Below are 22,453 nucleotides of genomic sequence, written 5' to 3' on the forward strand. Positions count from 1 at the left end.
CTTCTCTGTCTGGCTTGTTTTCAGTCAGCCACATTGCAGAAGCCCAGCGCAGCCTTTATGGAAACAGCAGATATGGTAGAAAGTCATCTTTTCCTATGAAAGATACAAGATGGGTGCATAGTTTATGTGAATAGTTTAAACCCCCAGCCAGTCTCTATTAAAAACAATGACTTTGACAGCATTGGGAAAACCTGTCCTTCATGAGTGGTAAGACTGTCCCTTCAGTTGCTGTCATACAAATAAGTCAACATCACTAAAAGGCCTTTGAACTAACTGCATTCCACAGTTAGGAAAAAGCACACTAGCTAGCTAATTCTTGTCTCATTTGTGGTCTGATAAATAGTAAATTCATCAAATTCAGTGCCCCGTATCACTGCTTTCCAGGCTACATAATACAGCCCCTATGCTTGACTCAAACTGTTAACTCATAGTCCTTCAAAATTAATGTTTCCCATTACTCAACACCAGACGCCCACTGAACATACAGTTAGCACGCTAGCTAACTCTTGTCTCATTTGTGGCCTGATAAACAGTAAATTCGTCAAAATCAGTGCCCCATTTTGCTGTTTTCCAAGCTAGTGTAGCTGTCATATTTTGCGTGACCCACGTGAGCACGGTTTTCATGAGAATGCAGCTATCTTTCGACATACGGAAGTGGGTGTGGTTTCATCTAAACTGGGCTGGAAAAATGCCAACACCAACAGGTAACACCTGTTATTGGAATGAAATTGCAAATTTTCCGAAAAAAGGCCTTGAATTGCATTTGATTCTTTCTGTCTGAACATCTTTGCTAAACTTAACATTGATTCTTCTGTCATTTCCCAACAGAGACGACAAATTATGAACAAATAGACAAGCATGCTTCTGTCACTCTGCCAAAAGACAGTGTCAGGCTACAGTGAAACAAAATCCATCTGTCAAAAAGTTATTTAAAACAAAACATAAACATACTAATAATACTGAGAAGCCAGCAAAACCCAAAATCAATCCCAAACTTGCCAAATATCCAAAAATACAATGTTTTGAAAGATCAAAGATCACACCATTTAAAAAAAATACCTAAAAATATTCTAACAGGCTCCTGCAAGAGACAGATGTCACAATATGAATCTGTTTTTGCAAAGTCCTTGAAATTGGCTGAATGAAAATTAAACACAAGCTTTCCCACAAACTGAGAATTGACATTATACACACACGCTGTATATAACAAAGCTGTGTGTTTGATTCTTGGACTATTTCATGAAAAGGACAGAACAGCAAGTGGATGAGCATGTTTTGTTTTCCTACATGATTAATTATGCTATGATGTACACGTAAAAAAACAAACAAACAAACAAACAGCTAATTCATACATAAAAATTAGGCTGTGACCTGTTGATAAATAAAGGAAGAGAATACAGTCCTTTCACCAGCACCTCCAAAGCTCCCAGCTATTGTTTGTTTATTCCACACAAAAACCAAAATGTAAAAACGACCATTTACCATTATGTAATGAACTATTTCTTGGCTGGGACCAGTGACTTCCTGAAGTCTATGCTAGTTTGGCACATAACGCCCCATAAAATGATAAATTAACTAACTAACTGGACCAACTACATCAACAGAGCAACTCAAAAAGGGCATCCAGACTGAGACATATTCTAACCAAGCAGTGACTACCACGGCTTGAGCCTCAAGACAAGGCAGAAGTACCTTAAAGGTCAATGTGACTGACAGCTGCTAGATGCTGGCTCCAAAAAATCCCTGGCTGCAACTGACTCACAATTGGAGCCAGGGATTGTTAAGGCTAGGCTAATGAACCCACGAGCAGGACACCGAGGCAGGAGGCAGCGAGTAGAGTTGGAAAAGGATTTTATTTGCAAGGCGGTGAACTGAGAGGCTGGGGCCAAGGTCTGGGCTAGTAGCTGGGGAACCTGGGGGCTGGGTATAGGGGTTGGAGCGGGGAGCCAGGCAGAGCGATGGGCTGTGCAGGTGAGGCAGGAGGACTGGAGACAGAGCCAGGGTCAGGCTGAGGTCTTCTACAGGCACAGAGAAACAAGAGTTAGGCAAATGCTGGATACTGACAGAACAGTAACAAGTTAGGCTGGAAGCGTGACTGACTGTATGAACAGAGTCTACGATCTGGCGGTGAGTAGGAGGTTGCACCCACTATTTAAGCAGAACTCCTGATGGATGGCAGCTGTTCGCCCGACTCCCACACACCTGTCTCCACTATTGCAATTTGGACACAGACACGAGAGACAGAGAGACACACCCACACACACACACACACTAGGAGGAGGCAGAAGTGGAGGGCATGACAGGGATTCTCAAAAAGTGTAAACGTCTCTCTAGAATAACTAAGTCAGTCACTTTTTTCAACAAATCATTATGGTCTCAATTGCTAAATATGGGTCCTACAGACTAAATATGGGGGCAATGGTGGTCTTTTTGGGAATTACTGCACTATGAACTATGGGCTTCAAACCTTGCTCTGTCCGTCTTTATATACAGTCTATGATTTTAATATACACCTATACAAAACACCATGTCACCTGTATCTCGTTGTTGGTTTACTAATACTGATATTACCTTTCATGCTAGTATAAAATACTGAATAATTTGACCTAAATTGAATTGAATCGAGAAAGAAGCATTGGGTCTCAGTCTTTTGCAAATCTTGACTGTAAGTACTTGGCCAGTTTATAGAAATAACAAATTCTAAATGAGTTTGCAAACAAAACAACTGCCAATAACATCCTGGAGCCAGGTAATCTCCAGCATGTGTGTGTGTTTGAGTATGTGCTTGCATGCAGACACTTCTGCACATTTTGCATCCGCTAGCTTGTAGTCTGTGTGTATGTGTGTCTGTTCTCATTTCCTGCAGTAGCAGGTGCACAAGAGCCTTTGGGTGTATACAAGAGCACACTTCCAATCAGCCTGTATTAGGTGTGTGTGTGAGAGAGAGTGTGTGTGTGTACCAGCCTAATTATCAGTGTGTTTGTGATGCCAGATGAAAGAGATGAATTATATACTCATACTTGATACTTGACAGACAAGACACACACATATGTACATGCACTGGAGATTACCTGGCAAAAGGATGCCTTTGGTGGAGGTTTAGTTTGCTTTAAGCCTCATTTAGAATCTGTTGTTTGTGCAAATGAGAAATGTGAAGAGGGAATCTGAATAACAAACTCCAAATAGCTTCTGGACTGTTTAAACAGGCACCAAGACGTGTTTGGGTAAAATCAATCCAATTTGGGCCTTTTTTTTTAACAAAGCCCTGGATAAAAAAAAACAACAAAGCGCCTGAAGAATGAATTATCAGAGTTATATGTATATCTAAATGGTTCAAATTAACTCTAAGATAGAGTTTTTACACAGCATGTTAACTTAGGCTGTCAAAAGATACAAACAAACTAATCACATGCAGACATGGTGGACCTCCAGGTTCTACCTGCTTCATACTGTTCACATTCTCATTACTCTCTCCACCACATCATCCTCCTAATATTAATCAATACTTGCTCTTGCAGATTCTTGTGCCATGAATCAGGCCAAAGCCCAGTTTACATTTCCTATATCTGAGCAGTAAAACATCAGGCAGGTTTTTCCTCTAACAGAGGGAAAGCTGAAATATTTTTCTATGAAGCAGATACAGAACATTTTGACTGAGTGAAGCTGACAAAAGCTACTTGTTACTTTATAAATTGACTTTTTCAGACTTTTTCAGCACTTTTTTTCAATAATCAGTTTAAGATATTGCAGGGTATGACTAGACTTCATTACAGATTCAAGAAAAGTGAACCCAAGGGGGAGAAAAGGCAGAAAACAGGCTCCTATATCTTATCTTAAATCCAGAATGGCAGTAGTCTGAATGACAACAGCTCTATTCTGCAGGAGCTAGTATTGCACTTGATGTCACAGATTGTGATTCTTAATTTCCCAGCAGAGTTTATCAATCACAAGCACTTGAGGGCATAGTAAAACTTCTGGTTTGATTACTTTTTTCCCCCACTGAGTGTTAACAATTAGTGTGCAGTTAAACTTGTCACTGAGAGCTGAAATCTTTAATGGTGCTATTCAACAAGTCTTTGTTATATCCACCTGTACTGTCAAGTAGCGTGAAGCCCTAAAATGTCACATTTTCTGTGACTGGAGTTGGGTATACTTGGTCAAACTACAGTAAATTTTACATGATCGGATGTTATCTGATGACATTTTCCCTGATTACCAACAACAAGGAGGTGAAACACATTTAAAAATGTGACATACTCTGGTGATCGATTGCAATTTTGATATACCTCATATGTTAAAAGTTGTAGTGAACTCATACAGCACTCATATCCTGTAAGAAACTCTGTATAACCAGTACTAGTACATTACAAAAAACATTTTTGTAATGAGTACTTTATTTAGTGAATTAATCACCCAACACACCCATGGTCCACCTACACAGGTGTTTTCACTTAACTGCGTGATTAGACAGACCTCTTCTCAGGACTGCATGGACTTCAACCTGAGCAAAGGTCTAATCAACCTGAAAAACAGAAAACACCTATGTCAGTTGGATCTTTAAACTATTGTATTATAGCATCCATTTGACTCCAATTTCTGCTAACTCTGGTCATCCTGGTTTTGGTTAAGTTTTACTAACTTTTGGAAATCACTGCATGTTTCTTTTGTTCTTTTGTCTTCCCTGTACTCTTTCTTTTTCCCACTCTTTGTCTGTCAGTGCTTCTTGTACTCAACAGGACATCTGTTTAACACAAGCCAGTCTTTGCAGATATCAACAAACTTTCACTGTTAGCCATTAATGTTTTAGTACATTTACAAAGGAACATAGCTGAAGTTCAAATGTGTGTGTGTCTGGCCAGAATTACAGTACTCAGCAAAGCATTATTATATATACAAATTACTCTTTACACTGATATAGTTTGCTGAACTTTGAAAAGTTTAACAATGAACAATACAGATTAGGTTGTTACATTTTTTTGCCACTTTTACGGTATATATCTAGATTGTATTTTATATTGAGATAACTAAGAAACTTTACAAGTAGTGAAATTCAAAGATCTGAAGAAACAAAGACCAAACAAACATAATATTCCTAATAAGCGTGGGTCGCAGGGAAACTTGGTGATAAACAGCCCATCCCTATGGGCCTGTTCAACTCACTGAGCTTGAAAAAGCAAAAAGCAACAATTTAAATCTGCTCACTGGGTCCTTCATTTAGAAGATGAAACACAAGAAAGGCAGCAAGAAGGACATAAGGAAGGAAAAACAGATGGGTGGATGAATGGATGAGTGGATGGGTGGGTGATGAATGGATGGATGAATGGATGGATGGATATACTGATTGTGTAAAACTTGGTGATAAACTTAAGATTGCTGCAGGACTGTTCAATTCACTGATCCTGAAAACCAGAAAAACAATCTGTTTTTATCCTCCAGTCATGCCAGCAGTTCTCTCTCCCTCTCCTTTTATTTTTTTTTCAGATATCTATCTCCACCTTTTTTTTTACCTCCCATCATCCTCTTGAAATTTTTTTCCTGATCCATCTGTCTGTAGCACTCCATTTACTCACTCCATAGTTCTCTACCTCTGTGTCTCACTTTGTTTTCCCTTCTTTCCAGAATCTTTTTTTTTTCCTCCTCTCTGACTCTCTCTCATTCTGGTCCGTTGGGAAATCAAAGAACTAGAATAACTTTCATATCACCATGGGAACAAAAACTCATATGGTCGTCATGGGAACACACTCGTCCTAACACCACAGGAACCATTTCATTCAGTAACCAGGGGAAACGGGACGGTTTCATGTTCTTGGTCCCTTTCATTGGCTTACCAAGAGGAAATGTCAATTAAATATTGCTGTGAGCTAAGCAAACTCGTTGAACTCAAGCGACTTATGAGAAAGTGAATATGAATTTCAGATACAAAGAGAGAGTGAGAGGGAAGAAGGTTACAGTCAGATTAAAAAAAGACACACTTACATAAAACCAACAGACCTGTGGATTTGCAGGTATTTATAGAAACTAGCAGGTAGCTACATACTGTATGCAGACAGGCATAATGAAGAGACAGAGGGTAGACACAAAAGCCACTGCTTCACATCTAGGTTTTGGGATATCAGACTTTTCTTGAGTTCAAAAATATGTTCATCTCAAAATACTTTGTCATTATAATAAGATAAGATATTTAGGTACTCATATATATAAGAGTGCAATAGTGTCATGTATCATCATCATTTAATGCTCAATGACTTTGAAATTAGCAATAATACCCTCAGGGACATGAAGGATGCCAGAATGCCAGGACAAGAAGCATTTTCTCCACTTTTGCTGTTATTTCTATATAAAGGACTATGGCTGCAACAAACAGTTATTTTGACTATCAATTAATCTATTGATGATTATATATAATAATAATTGTTGTGTCTATAAAACGTCAGAAAATTGTGGAAAATTCCTTGACAATTTCCCAGAGAGCAAAGTGGCACATTCAAATTGTGCTAGACGTGTAAGAAAGATATTCCATTTATGTACTGCAAAACAGAGGAAGCAACAAATCTTATTTGAAAAGCTGGGAGAAGTGAATATTAAGATCTTTGCTAGAAAATTACTCAAACATCTGTTTGAGTTCAAACAGTTGTCACTTATTTTCTTTTGATCCACTAAACAATAAATCAACCTAACACCTAAAATGTTTTGTTGCACTACACATGCCCACTTACAACATTCAAGAGAAGAGGCAGTATTCAAATCATCAACTAACCCAGTGGCTTCCAACCCGGGGGTCCCAAACCCCACTAGCATTAACCTATATAACCTTTCAGTTATTCAGGTTAAAGTGGGAAAAAGCAGCGGGTCTGTCGGGCAGCTGAGTGAACTGGAGCCTGTGAGGAAGCACCGGGACCGTCAGGGTGAAACAGTCCGACAAGGGAAGCACAGTCAGGTGGAGGAGGAGAAGGCGATATATCGGCCTCTCATAATCGGCAGAATTCACTGATGACGATATTTCATTTTAGAGCTTTTATCGGCCGATACCGATGACGTGCCGATAATATCGTGCATCCTTAAAATATACATGTCTCAGCATTTCGTTCATTTCTGTGAAGAAAACTCTGCTCTCAGATTTCTGCTCTGCGCTGAGATTGTTTTTGTAACAACCCAGTAAAAATTCCCCAACCAATAGAATGCCAGGTGTAGTGTTGACCAATGACATGATCACTGTTTCCTTGGGGGCGCGTTCACTTTACTTTTTAGAGCATAAGAAGTATTATGCATTTCTTATGGGCGGTTACTCTTTAACCCAGTTCATCCACTCCTGCCCTCCAGGGCTTTATTAGATGTACTTCTCTTGAAATGGACAGTTAATGTATATACCAGCACAAGGTACTTTTTCTTTTACTATAATAGTTACATATAATAGTAGCCATAGAAGAGAAACAAAGTCACCTGAAGGACCTCAAGTAAGTTTTTTTATTTTAATGGTGCTATTACATCTTTCAAATTGAACTGGTTAAGTCATATTTGCAGCATCTGTATTTTAGTGTTTAAAAATGGGAAAAGTACCAACAGCAAAAGCAACCAGCTAACACATTAAGACAGTAGAAAACAAAAGTAACTTTCAATAAGCAACAGTAGTATGTGAGTAGTTGCTCATTGAAGTTGCTTTTGTTTTTTACTGTCTTAATGTGTTAGCTAGTTACTTTTGCTGTTGGTACTTTTCCCGTTCCTACTCAATGAAGTAGAGATAAAAACAAAAGAAACATGGCGGTGTCCATTTTGTCGTTAGTTGCCTAAAAAGAGTTCACATAACCTACAACAGTTGAGAGCCAAACATATTATCAGGGATGTATACTCATGCCCAAAGATATGACTTCATCAATTCAATTTGAAGGAAGTAATAGCACCATTATAGGTTGTATTTGTAAGAATCAGAAATGATCAGAAATTCCTTTCATTAGTGACACCGGTGGCTGTTAAGTGACTTGCAGTCAATATCCTGTTGCTCGCACTGGCTCGCTCAGCAGTACATGACTATTGCAGGTGTTCCTAATATTTTGTCCACTCCATTGACATACATGAGGAGAGCAAAATATTAGGAACACTTTTCAATATAATGCACTCCAGGACACCACTACCACCCACAACCTCAATAATAATCATAAAATAGAATTATCACCTTTCTGACAATGTCAACAAAAACTGAAAATGCATAAGCCTCATAAATGTAGAATTTATGGCAGAGCTGTTCCATTGGATTGCATAGGTGTACCCAATAAAGTGGCCAGTGAGTGTATCTATTAACTGTCCTTTCATTCCAAAAGTTGTACACGAAAGCAAGGGAAGTACATTTAATAAAGCCCTGGAGGGCGGGAGTGGATGAACCGGGTTAAAGAGTAACCGCCTGTACAGGATGCTCTAAGAAGTAAAATGAATGTGCCTGTAAGGAGGCAGGGATCATTTCATTGGTCAAAACTTCACATGGCATTCTATTGGTTGGAGGATTTTGACAGGGTTGTTGCATAAAAAAATTTGAGAGTAGCTGTTTCATGAGCGCACATAAGCAGCCTGAGCACAAAGAGAAGGGCTGAAGCTGGGGCACAGAAAATCTCTACAAGCAATGATATATCTTAGTGCAAGCAGAAGCAGAGCAAATCTAAGCGCAAGCAGGAGCTATTTGAATGCGAGAGAGGGGTTTTGAAGGAAAGAATTACAAAATCTGAAAGTGAAATCAATGACTCATGCTCTCAAATTGAAAGACCATGCTCTTGAATAAAGACAGAAAAAAAGCCCCATACAGGGAGAAGAGAATGCTGAATTTCTCAAAAAGAAAAAGAGGATTTACTAGGACATTTATTTTGAGTTTGGCTTCATAGAGGCAATGGACAAAATCAGAACTGAGTGTGTCATTTGCAGTGAGAAACTGGCAAATGAAAGTATGAAACCCTGCAAACTGAAGCAACACCAGTTTACTTAACACCCTGAGATGGTGGGTAAACCCAGTGAGTTTTTCCTCAGAAAAAATGAACTTATGTTGGCTCCAGAACATTAGGGAAAGTTTTCCTAGGGCTGAAAGTGACCAAAAGCAGGCAACTGCATCATTTGAGTGTGCTCTCCTTATTGCCCAAGCCAAAAAGCCACACAACATTGGTGAAATGCTAATTAACCTCTTAAACTCCTGGAGGACGCTGGCATTACTGTCCTGCAGAGGCTGTAGCAGGCTCAGTTTTGAAGCTACAGTGAAGATTCTGGTATCATATGAAACTAGAGGACTTAAAGCATCCACTGGTACCACTGGAACCATGTCATAATGGCTTGTTGGGAAAGGGGCTAAATAGCACTCCAAAGTTAGGTTAAATTTCGGTGAGTGAAAAACTGGCATGGCTATTTTCAAAGGGGTCCCTTTACCTCCCACCTCAAGATATATCTGAATGAAAATGACTTCTATGAGTACCCACAAGTTTCCCCTTCACAGATGCAGTTTTAGGCAAAAACCATGCAGTTATTTCCGCCTATTCTAAAAATGGTGTATTTGAATATTTCTGCATACTGAAGTCCCTAAACAGTCTTGGAATTGCATAAATGTGGTATGGCTGGAAAGCTGAGACTCTTGTGGATTCAGTAAGCCCAAATGTATTTATGTGTGATGGTTTTAGTCCCCATTGTAGCCATTTCATTGTAGTAAGTCCATTTTTTGACTGTATAAAATGACCTATTGTGACCTCTAGGACAATCACAGCCTAATGAAACTTTATAAACACAAACTAGAGACCAAAGGCATTCAGAGGATGTATGGCTTTCCTAGGTATGTCGACAATGAGGGAGTTTCTGATATCTCATATCTTACAGAAATCTCCAAATGTCAAAAGTTTTTGACAACAAATCACAGCATGAATATTTCCATGGTGTTCCTCAAGCTCTTGGTGTCTTAATGTGGCATTCTGGAGGGATTTTTGACCATTTTTATCAATTCTCAAGTGGTCAAAAACGGTTAAATTTTGCACCAAATCTGTGTAACAAATGGTATCAAGCCAAAATTGCTGCAACAACTTATGAAACATAATTGAGCATGGCAATGGCCATCATAAACTTCCATCATAATGTTCTAAGTAGGGCAGTCAACAGTTAACCATTAATCGGTTTACCACTGGGAATATTTTTGACCAGTTTACGCATGTCGATTTATAGGTTAATTTGCATACACACTCCGCTAATGGCTAGAAAACTACATGTTCACAACATCAGATCGTCCTTTTGAATGGAGAAAGTACCAATGTAATTTAATTAATGTTGCTATGTTAGTGAGTGTCTTAAAGTGTGTTTATTGTGAGTGTGTCACAGTTAAGTGTTTCATTAGTCCAGTTTAACCTGCAGGAGTTTCTGAAGGCTCATGTAACGTGTTTTTTTTTTTTACCATGGCGGAAATAAATTCATGACAAGTGAAAATGGGTCCAAAGCCTCTTCCGATTTCCCTACAGCAGAAATGAGATGTGTCAAACTGCCAAATACCACTGTCACAAATGATAAGGAGCTCAAAAAGATAAACAGGCAGTCGTAATAATGCTAACTACCAGAGAAAATAATTTTTTACCGCTTCCAAGAGCCTAGCAGGAGAGTGTGTGAGTATGTAACTATATTATAATGTAAGTTATATTCAAAAAGGACGCTATTTTTCCAAAAACAGCTGTTGGAAAAGGGGGGGTTGTCTTTTAATCAGAGCCCAAGTTATGCCATTAAGAGCTACTGTGACAAAGCTCACTGAAAAACACTTTGAGGAAAAGAAGGATGAGCTAAAAGTCAAGCTAACGTTAGCTCTGACCACCAACTGCCTGACAGCTATCACAAACGAAAGCTACGCCACAACTTTCCTTGAAAATTAACTGGTTAGTTATTGATTAATGGGTGTCGGTCTGTCAAAAGCAAAATTAACCGAGACTGACATCCCTAGTTCTAAAGCCCTTATACACGCTAAAATTTCAAAATTTGAATAGACGCCTTACTAAAATACAATGTTTATTACAGATTTATGAATAGAAAAACTTGACACAGAGTTCTGCATCTCAAATTAATCTTCAGGTTCCCGGCTTTCAGATTATGTATACCACTTCTATGTGGCATATACTTTTGACCTGATACCTCCCCCTAAAGATCCCTTGTCCTCCCCTCAAAAAGACAAAGATGGGTCTATGGTAGAAGGGGAGGAGTGGAAGAGGTAAAACTGGCTTGTATTAAAATGGCAGAAATAATGTGTGGACCTCAGGTGGCTAACAAATGTAAGACTGTACCACTGTCCAACAACACGGTGTACAGTGTACATGTGTACAGTACATTGAGGAAACCAAGCTGAAACAAGATTCTTATGTCTGTCAATCTCACAACCACCACATGAGGAGAAGATCATTTCTGTGTAGTTGACACATACTTTGCAAAGCACAATTTTCCCTATTACAGTGTAGTTGCATGCTGCACAGATGGAGCTGCCTCAATGATGGGGAAAAATAAGGGAAGCCCTTATTTTTGAACAGCCATTCGAAGGAGAATGCACCCCACTGCAGACTGCATAGTAAAGACTGTGATAAAAATAGTCAACTTTATTAAAGCTCGCCCAGTCAACTGATGAATCTCCATATTGAGGTGCACTGGCTGTCCCAGGGCAAAGTGATGCTCCGCTAATGTAAGTCTCTGAGTGATGGCATAGAAAGTATTCATGATATATAGAAACATATTCACATTCTTCTCCCAGAGGCACTTACTTAGGCATTAAATCAAAAAATATCAAAATCGCTCATTTTCTTGTCCCTGACCTTTGTTGATGGTAACTGAGAAAGCCAGCCGACAGGAAACTGTCGTCTGACAAAGGTGAAGGGAAGCTCATCATTTCTGTCATGGTGAGGAATCCTTGGTGGGAAGACCCTTTGATCCCTGTTTGTCCCTACAGAATCTCGCTCTTTGCCTTAAACACCATCCTGACGTCCTTACTGGGGTTTGCTGTGAAGGTACTTGCTTTGCTCTTTACCTTACCAAAGGACTGACAGTCTTCAACTTGTCCTGAATCAAGGTCAAAGTTGCATTTGTTGTTAATGCAAAGTTTGCATTAACAACTCCATCACCCTTTGCCCGGTGAAGTCTGTTCTTAAGTTCATTGTCTTGATCAAAGACAAAGATCTGAGAAAATGTTGGCTTGTTTCCACTGTCAGGACAGACTGCTGATGGTGTCAGTAGGGTCTTTGAATATTCTTCCGTAGTTGCAACAGGCACTGAAGGATTTGTGATCACCATGAGCTTTTGACATCTCCTAAGGGAACATGACAGCATTGCAGGAAATGCAGACTAAATCCATCTTAGGTGTATGAAATTGAACTGCATTTGTGACTTCTTGTGGAGCTGTCCACGCTCTTCTGAAGTTTCTATCCTTCTTTCTAGTCCTGTCTGATCTTTTCCACTGCTGACTGGCCATACGGTGTTGACCTGTGTCCAAATGTTGTTGAAAACTGCAGGCAGTCAGTGTAAATTGGTATTGTTAATGTCAAACTAAGATATCCGATAATCATAGAGAACTTCATGTTTTTTTTGTTTGTGGTATGTGAAAATCTTTTGTGGGATGAATACTGAACAGTAGCCGTGGCTCAACAAACATTAATGAAACAAATGATGGTAGAATATAGTAATTGCTGAATCCTTTCATGCAAAAATTGTTAGAAATGGAATGAGATGCTTTTGCTTCATGTTTTTATTACAACTAATCAAATGTGAATACATGCAGAAGAGCATTATTTTCCAAAATTCAGTTTGAAGGATATTTGTTTGTGATCACTACAGTGGACACTATGCATTAACAGTCAATGTACTTATAATGGGACTTGTGAAAATTTTACATAACATGTAATGCACATATGATGCACTTACTAAATTTTAATATATGCCTGCAGTGGACACCCTGCATGAAAGAAGTAATAGGAAAGTATGAGTAATTAATTACCTGTGACTTCTGGCAGCTCCAATGGCGTGGTCAGCCTCATTCTCTGGCAATTGTGCTCACGGTGCTAAGCTGAAAAGTCAGATAGTTTGAAATGAGACCCACAAAGCAGTTAATTATCCACGTATTAAATTGTATTCTATGACTGTAGTTGAGTCCATAGATGAGGGGTTAATAGGAAAGCATGATTAATTACCTGTAGCCTCAGGCGGCTCCAGTGACCTCTTCTGTCTCATTGCCTACTGTCCTCTCAGCGCTCAGCTGAAAAGTAAATATTTCCAATGCGGTTTTTATGCACGTACTTAATTTGAAATTAGACCCACATAACCACGGCCATGTTAGGTCATGTATGAATAAGATTTTGTATGTAAATGATAATTGTCAGTGTTGTTACTGCGGGATGAATCAGCTAGACACCTAGGTACTTTCTTAGCATGGTAATGCTAGCAGCTAGCTAAGATGGTGAATCAGCAATATGTTAATGTTTATTTGTACATTTTAAGACAAAGGTCAAACAGAGGAAAATAAACAGTAAAAAAAATACATATGCAGGTAATACATATTACCTGTGGCCTCAGGCAGCTCCAATTACCTTGTCAGCCTGTAGGTTGAGAAAGTGGAAGTGAACAATAGCATCAACAATAGCAATTACATATGATTGGTGATCTATTGTATTTTCACTTTATTTTATCTTATTTTTATTAATGTTATCAAGTGGGTTTTATTTTCCATCTTATGTTACATTAACATGTTTTACATGCTTTTACGTTCTTTTTATGTCCTTTTCATGTGACGCACTGGCGCATGTAATTTCTTTTGTTGTAAAGCACTTTGAGCTGCATTTCTTGTATGAAAGGTGCCGTACAAATAAAGTTATAATAATTATAATGACAATAATAATTATTATTATTATCACAAACTGCAGATTTTGTTTTTGTTTGCATACTGCATACTACATGCTACATCGAAACTTAAAAGTACAGAGTATTTATTTAACATTAAAACTAAGATGAAATGATGAAAAACACAAATAACGAACACCATATGCAAATGCATGCAAATACTATATTATACTATACTATATGCAAATATATGGCCCCTTGAACCTTTTTTGGGGCAAGTTTGGAGGGGATTGGAGGAATAGTGGGACACACAAACACACAAACCACTCTCCAATTATAGCAGTACTGTAGGATGACCAGGCAGACATTGGTATGGACACCTACCTGTACTTTCTTTTTGGTCTATACTCTTATTATCTCAGGATGTGTTTAATAACTAAATCTCTTAAAATCAAAGACTGTCATTATATATGGTTTATATGTATTTACGAGTGTTAAATAATAGGGAAAAATGAATTTTATACATTTGATGTCATGGCGATTCTAGTGTTAAACATATAGCAAATTGGTCCTGTGACACATCAGTTCTGTGAGTGTGTTTCTGTACATATAAAGGGTGCTCATTACACATCCATCAAGTCATCTTGTGATGCATTAATGTGTCTGCCTTCCTGTTCCTTTCTCTCCATCTCATTACGTGTTGAATCACCTTAAGACAGACACAAATGTGTGCACCCACATGCACATGCCCGCATCAACGTCTTTCTCTGTGTTTGAATGTGTGTATAATTATCGGTGAGATAATTAGAGTTGCATTTAAATGGGTGTTGAAAAGTCTGGTACCAGTGAGAGCTGCTGACCTCGCTGTGAACCCTTGGCACACACACACACGCACACGCACAGTTAAATTGCACATGGTCACACATGCACACTCTTACCAGTGACACACGTTCATGTGTACACACACATACACACAATTACTTTGATTAATAGACATAATTTCTGCTTCAATGGCTCCACAGCCACATGTCACTGCTGTGTGTATTTGTGTTTGAATGAGCTTGGATGTGTGTGTGTTTGTGTGTGTTTGCAATACAGGAGAGAGAGGAACAGAGGTGGGGAGCAGAAGGAGAGGGAGTAGATGAAATAACTTATTCATGACTCCGCTGTGGACTCAGGATGAAAACAGTACTTGCAACACTGAAGATAATTACTGATGTATAGTTTACTAATTTAAGACTTTAACATGTTTCTCATTGTTGTAGATTACTAATTTAAGACTTTAACATGTTTCTCATTGTTGTAGATTACTAATTTAAGACTTTAACATGTTTCTCATTGTTGTAGATGACAGTATGTAAAAATAACTTACTTTGTACTACTTGTTTAGACCTTCAGAAACCAAAAGAAAACAACCAAATCTAGTTTCACTGTTTCAGGACTAGACTAGACACATGAGTGAATAAGTAAATGATTTAAGATAATAACCCATCCAAAATCTTTTCATCATTATAGTCAAACCCCTCTTCAAAGAGAACAGAATCCACATGAGGTGCAATGGATTCCAGTGTTTTATGACTAGACATGCAAGCAGGTGTACCAAGGTTTAGGTACCCAACACAACTCAGAACAAAAGACGCACTGACTCTACTAGTAGTAAATCAGTTAAATATGTGTACATTTTTACTTACTTAGTAAGGATTGTTATTATGTACTATTTTGTGTTGTGACATTGACTGGTGGAGGTGTACTGTTTTTAGTCGGTCAGAATCAGAAACAGGTTTATTGCCAAGTAGGTTTGCACGTACAAGGAATTTGCCTCGGTGTTGTGATGCATAGCAATCAAAAAAATAGAAGGTAAGAGAAAACACAAGTACTGATGCAAAGTAAGAGAAACTACAACTACCACAGAAGTGAGGTGATTTTCTGCAGATATTTGTCATGTTGTGTACCATCAATTTTACAAGATGTAATTTTATTCTAAATTTAGGTTGCCTTTTTAACATCTGGCCAGCAACAACAGATGAAAATGAGCCTTTTAGGCTCATTTACAGTACACTGATGATTAATGAGCATTGTTGCTGTCAAATAAATAAAGAAAAAATACTCAGGCCGTATTCAGACCAAATCAGGTGTTGCTGCGCACCGCTGCAGGGTTGCACGGTGGTGTGCAGGGGTGTGAGTATGTTTATTTGTGCTCTAGAAAGTAACTGCTGTGAAACAATTTGATATTTTTTTATTGATCTGATTCACTGGTTTCTTACCAGCTTACCAACCATTCACTCTCTAGCCCCCTCTTTTTCTTTCATCTTTTTTAAAAATGAGTTGGGAAACCGACAGCAAAGCCTAACTTTACTTTTAACGTTATCAAATGAAAAGAAATGTCCACCCCCTCCTCTTGGTGCCTGTTATAATGTGACTGTGGTTTGTAGTTATGTACAAGTGCCACAATATGGTGGTAGCTATATTTGAAGTACCATATAGGACCTGTGCAAGTGTCAGTGACTAGATTTTCCATAACACCCATGCCACAACACTGTAGAGAGTGAACATGCGGAAGAAAATTAAGGAGCGAAAGCTGCAAGACATTTTGACACTGACCCGAAAAGAATCAGATACTGGGAAAAGAGCAGAGCACAGCTAGCTGGAGGTGGGAGGAAGAAAGTTAGCTTGGAGCTAGAGAGACAGCTGACTTATATTTGATATTTGACTGTGCTATTAACTGGCTATTAATGTTTATATCCAGCGTAACGTTACCTCAGATTTGTTTAGTTTTTAACTATACTACTTTAACACTGGCCATATTCCCCCTCCAGTACTTGACTGCTCATACTTCACACAAGTTATATTGAAATGTTTGTGTAATGTTTCACAATAAAAGTCGGGAAATGAAGGCTTTTAATTTTATTAATGGCATAATGCAGTGACAAAAATTTAACAGAGTAAATGGAAGCAGATCAGAAAACAGGGAGGCTTCGTACTAAAATATGAGCAAATATGCTTATCAAACAGAGGGAATTAGGAATAAAGGCCTCTCTCTAATATAAGCCTGCTTCCAATAAAGGCCTGGTACCCTCTGCAGTTGAGGTAAATAAAGGCTCCGGCCACTATTAGAGAAAATACGGTATGTAGAAATTTTAGGTACTTTACTTGAAAGTTTCCATTTCATGTAGCTAAATACTTAAATACTGTACTATTCACTCCACTGCATTTATTTCATAGCAATAGTTATTTTTTGGGATAAGATTTTACAAATTGTGATGAGTTTATAAAATACAATGTATTGTTATAGATTAAACTACCCAACCATCCAGTAAAGTAAAGATTAGCTTCATCTTCACCAGCTACAACATTAAAGTCATCAATAATACCCAAATAGACCACAAGGGCCATGGAATCAATGCCTGAGCTAGAAAAAAGTTTGTACCTCATATGTTGTACTGAAGTGAAGTGAATATGAAGTGTCTCCAAGAATGTTTAAACTGTGTCAGTTCATTTCTCACAGACAACAAAATTCATGTTAAGTACAATACATTCCAATATTTGTCATGACGGAAAAAAAAAAAGTAAACATTCAAAGAATCTTCTGAAATCATCTTCTGCAGCATCATCTTCTCTGCTGTCCATCCATATGCTCAGTTACAAGCAATAATTGCTTGGCTTTGCAAACTACTTTTGAGCTCTGAAACTCCACTGCAAGCGACGTCGTTAGCCTGTTTTTCAAAGTAATTAAATGGTTAAATGGCACACAAATTGATCATTACTTCCCCCCGATATGTACATATTAGTTGCTATTATTGCGCCCCTTTAGGTAAAGTGCACCGAAGTGTAATTTGGAAGACATTACTTCATGATTACCTGACGATTACTTGTGTGCCCTCGGGTAAAGTAGAGCACCATCCTGGCAAAGTGACAATTTACATCAGTGATTTTTAATGACAATGCACCATCCATTAGGTAAGGAAGGACCAAACTAGAGACAGAATGATTATTTTTAAAAATTAATCATTATATCACATTTACATTTAAGAGATGAGTACTTGATTATGGAGATAGTGAGTAGAGAAAAACTCTCTGTAGGCACCCAAAAGAAAGCTCTAATTTTGAGTTAACAGTGTGAAAAAAGACATATGTCGTATTTATCACCTATTAATTGCTTTGGGATTTTTGAAGTTGTAATCAAGGCATATTTGTATTCATATGAGTGTATCTGTTTGTGTGTGTTGTTGATAAGTTGAATCTTAATTCATTGTGACAGCGATTACGATAGTCCCGCAGAGACACACATACTGCTGTTACAGACTTCACAGGTGACTCATTATTTAACAGATGGCACTGAGAGACCACAAACAAAAACACACACAAACACAAGATAACCCAAGCCTCCCAAACATACACACAGTTCCAAAAACTCAAATCTCCCTCTTGTCCTTGGCTGCCCTGTGAAATGAATAAAACATCTGACACACACACACACACACACACACACACATAAAGAGAAACAGACATAGATCCCCAAATCCCACATCCTTTCGTCCTCAGATAACCTGTGGTAAATTATAAATCTGTCACCTGCTCTTAAAGATGAATGCTGCTATTTTACTTTAGATACAGTAGGAACTAGTAAGTTATTATTTAACCTTAGTTTTTTGTCCATTTTCTATACAACCACAGATTGATACACTCAGCCACACATACACACACATGCATAGGCACGCGCACACACACACACACACACACACACACACACACACACACACACACACACACACACACATGTTCAGGTCAATGTATGGGTGTTCCCATTCAAAAATGTGACATTATTATTATTATTATCATCATTAGGAACAATACATTTTGATTTGCTTTATCAAGTAATGTTTGGCCTTTGTATCCAAAAGTAAGTAAGTGTTAAAGGAGGACTGTGTTTCATGTGTGTGTCAGTTTACTTGATACTATTTTATTTTCAAGGATAGGGCTGTTGATTTTCTACATTTTTCTTATCATGTGCAGTGTCAAACCAACAATGAATTGATCCTACTTAGTATTGTGTGTGTATCCAAAGCCTGATATATCTTATTCCTCTGTGCCATAGACCTCCGTTCTTGTGCAAAAACTATTAAAAAAACACGTCACTGAGCCACCCTGATGCACTGGTTGAAATCACCACAAAGATTACTGTCATAGTAGTTTGTTAAGAAACTACTCCAAAGACTGGTAAAAGTGATCACATTTTTGGTCTCCAGAGAGTAATAATAATAATAAACTTTATTTATATAGCACTTTTCTTAACAATGTTACAAAGTGCTTTACAAAAGAAAATAAAACCAACAAGGCAGATAAAAGTAAGTAAGAACAGTTCCGTGTAAGGCAGATGTCACTGCGCATGTACGGCTTTTCAACTTGTATGAAATGCTCTGTACCTGGTTGTGTCCAGAAGATACAATTATATGTACAACATGAGTCATTTCTAAACAAACTACTGCTTCCAAAACTCTTTGCGGTGAAGGAACATACAATGGTGTGGCTCAATGACGTGTTTTTAATAGTTTTTTGGACAACAGTGGAGGTCTATGGCACAGAGAAATACGATATATCTTTGGATACACACATATACTTAAAGTTTGAAACAAGAAATATACTTTACAGTAAGGTGTTTATTTTAATGGTGGTGATTAATTTGTGTTACTTACTTACCTTGCCTCTTGCCTGGAACAAGAATAGCTTTTGGCAGCAGACCAGAGACGACGGAGGAGTTGACGATTTGTTGCTATTTCTCTATTTGGTATTAGTGTCTCTCTGTATGTTTCTTTATGAGTGTGTGTTCTGTGTCTGTGTGTGTCTCCTCTGACAGCCTTGTTTGCCTGATGTATGACCTCATGTTGGGAATACACACAGTATCACAAAAAAACATCCCCCTCAACAACCATGAATACCCATAAAACAAAACTGTCAGGATACCATACACACACACACACACACACACACGTAAACCACCACTGAGAGCTTCATCAAAGTTCAACATGCTGCCATTGTTTGCTTTAAAAATATGCAAAACATGGAACCCAAATATAATTCGCCTGGTTGGTCAAAAACACAGTAGGAGCAGGCTGCAGTATTTTGTTTGAGTTTGTTAGCAGATTACATTAGAAAAAGCCACAATGGAGAAGTTTGTTGTGCATGATGTGCAACACGAGAAAAAACATAATTACAATGGCTGTCACTCTTTTCAGTAGTACGTCTATCATTTAGTCATTAGAATTGTATTTTCTGTTAAGTCCTACTACTTTTACTTTTAAATTTTCTGAGTGCAGCAGCATCTGAGATTTTATGTGTGTACTGCGCATGCAATGTGATATTTTCTTCATCACTTAGGGGAGGTTTGCTGTTCCTTCAGTGGGGAAGGTCAGGGGTCATGTTAGCTACAGAGAGCTGAGGATTCACTATCCTGCTCAAGGATGCTGCAGCAGGGCTTAAATGCAGGTGGGGGTTGAAAATGTTTAACACTAAACATGCCATGTACATCATTTTGATATTAATATATCACTTCATATTGATTGTGAGCCATTAGTATAATTACTGTAAACAATGAGGCCATCTCACAGGATTCTTGTCAGCATTTATTGGCTAATACAGTATACTGTATATGCATTTGACATTGGGCAAGTCCTGGTGAAGGACTGTTTCACCATAAATGTTGTTTATTTTCCATCACTGATGGTTATTTTCCAAAGAATTAACTTTTTTTGTTGTTGTTGTTGTTTTTACTACATTTCTATTTCTTTTCTTTTTGAACCTGCAGACACCTGAAAGTTACTTGAGGTAAACCTCTGCCTTTATTTTGATTTGATTTTGAGTTAAATTCTCCCAGTGTGGTCATACATCATGCTAGCAGAGTCTGCTTTTAAAACTCTCAAGGACAAAATTTCAAGGCTGACTGTAAAACAGCCAAATTTTTAAAACAACACGGAAAAGATTTTCTGACAACATGTGGCTCATAAATGCTTTTTGGCAGCCAACTCTCAAATGGCTGTCAGATCATTTTTAAAACCATTCCTGATTCCAATTGTATTGTATTAACAGATGATAATGACAGAACTTTGACCAAAAAAAAAGGTCAACTCAGTGTTTGTGTGTCAAGGTTTACTTATCACAAGCAAGTTTAAGTCTGCAAAAAATGAAGGGAAGTCCTGGAAGGGGAAGGTATGATGTTAAAACTATATTTGCACTGGAAAAACATGTAAAATCTTCGGTATAGTCGTTCTGCTTTTGGATACCCGCAAAGATCTCTTGTAAAAGTGAAACATGAAATACTTTCATTAAAGCAGAGTGTAAATCCCACATCTGTGTAGCTTGTCCAGGTATGTTTTCCAGTGCAGCGGTATTCACATACTCACACTTTCCCCTGTTTGGCTCTTTTTGTCTGTTTGAGCTCCTCACCATGACATTTAGTGTTTCCGGTAATTATTGGCAGCATGACAAATGGCCTGGACCCTGGTCTCTTAACACGCTGGGGAGATGCAGTCAAATCGATTTCAGTCATCAGGAATTTATTTCCTCTGTGGCAGCAAGACACAATGAGTCATCAGAAGCAGGTAAAGTAGTAAAACTGGGCAAACTGAGCTAACTCTAAAAGACACAGTATACACAGACTTGAAAAAAACTGCTAGCCTAGCAACACACAAGCTACAAACAACCCATAATGCGACATTCTCTGTTACAGTGGCACTCACTCCATTCAAAAAGAATATCTGATGTTGTGAATATGTAATTGTCTAGTCCTTTTTTAAAGTAATTTCCAGAAAAAAAAAAGTCTTATATGTGAGCCAATTAAGGTACTTTAACTGGCTCAAGGAACTTTCCAAATTAGTGCCAGTATTCAAAACACACAAGTGGTTGATCTCACAGGCACATATAGACTCAAACTATTGAACTCATTGGTTGGTCAACATCCTTTGCCTGCCCCATCCAAAACTGTTACAAATCACTGTAAATAAGTTTTATGATTGGTTATGGTTTGGCTAGGTTTTGGCACAGGTTCCCAACGCCTGTTTTTAAAAAACTTTTTGAAGACACACTTCCACACCTTATTGGGAAGCTCTCCCTCATATACTATTAATTAAATGAAAAAAGTCTTCATCCTTGAAGCCTTTCTTTCTTTTTCTCTTTTCTCTCCTAAAAGTGAAATAATACAATTAAAGTAGGATGTAAATCCCTCATTTGTGTAGCTTTTCGATCAGTTACATACTCTCTCCTGTCAGGCTCTTGAATGTGGTCACATTTATTTTCTCTGGCAGTGAGCAATTTTCAGCCTGTCTGTTTGAGCTCCTCCTCATCTGTGACAGCAGTAGCTTAATTCTTGGCTGCTTGACGGATGATTCAGTCCGCGGTCCGTTTCTGCAGTAAAGACGTCGGAAACTCTTGCAGGTTAAATTGAGCTACCGAAATACTCTTAGCACTGACAGACTCACTCTAAACGGACTTAAAGACATTCACTAGCCTAGCAACGTTAAGGCTAGAAACAACCCATAATGCAACACTCTCTTTCTCAGCTGATGTTACACCAGTACTCCCTTCGTTCAAAGTGGATCTCTGATCTTGTGAACACGTAATTGTCTAATACATGAATATAAGATAACCCCCA

The 22,453-nt window shown here is 38.2% G+C and overlaps 1 long non-coding RNA gene across 2 annotated transcripts; it reads right to left on the reverse strand.

The window, feature by feature from the left end:
* Positions 1-1,834: 1,834 nt before the first annotated feature.
* On the reverse strand, positions 1,835-21,468 carry LOC121887108. Of its 2 annotated transcripts, XR_006092906.1 has the most exons (7): positions 21,207-21,468; positions 13,534-13,568; positions 13,164-13,228; positions 12,971-13,039; positions 11,796-12,482; positions 2,101-4,522; positions 1,835-2,018 (listed from the first exon to the last, which is right to left on the reverse strand). It is a non-coding gene; the product is annotated as an uncharacterized LOC121887108 (long non-coding RNA). The 2 variants fall into 2 exon arrangements; XR_006092907.1 differs by lacking the exons at positions 11,796-12,482; positions 21,207-21,468 and having other exon boundaries at positions 13,534-13,605.
* Between the last annotated feature and the right edge of the window lie 985 nt (positions 21,469-22,453).

This window comes from Thunnus maccoyii, chromosome 20 (genome assembly GCF_910596095.1).
Source record: "Thunnus maccoyii chromosome 20, fThuMac1.1, whole genome shotgun sequence".
Classification (NCBI taxonomy): Eukaryota; Metazoa; Chordata; class Actinopteri; order Scombriformes; family Scombridae; genus Thunnus; species Thunnus maccoyii.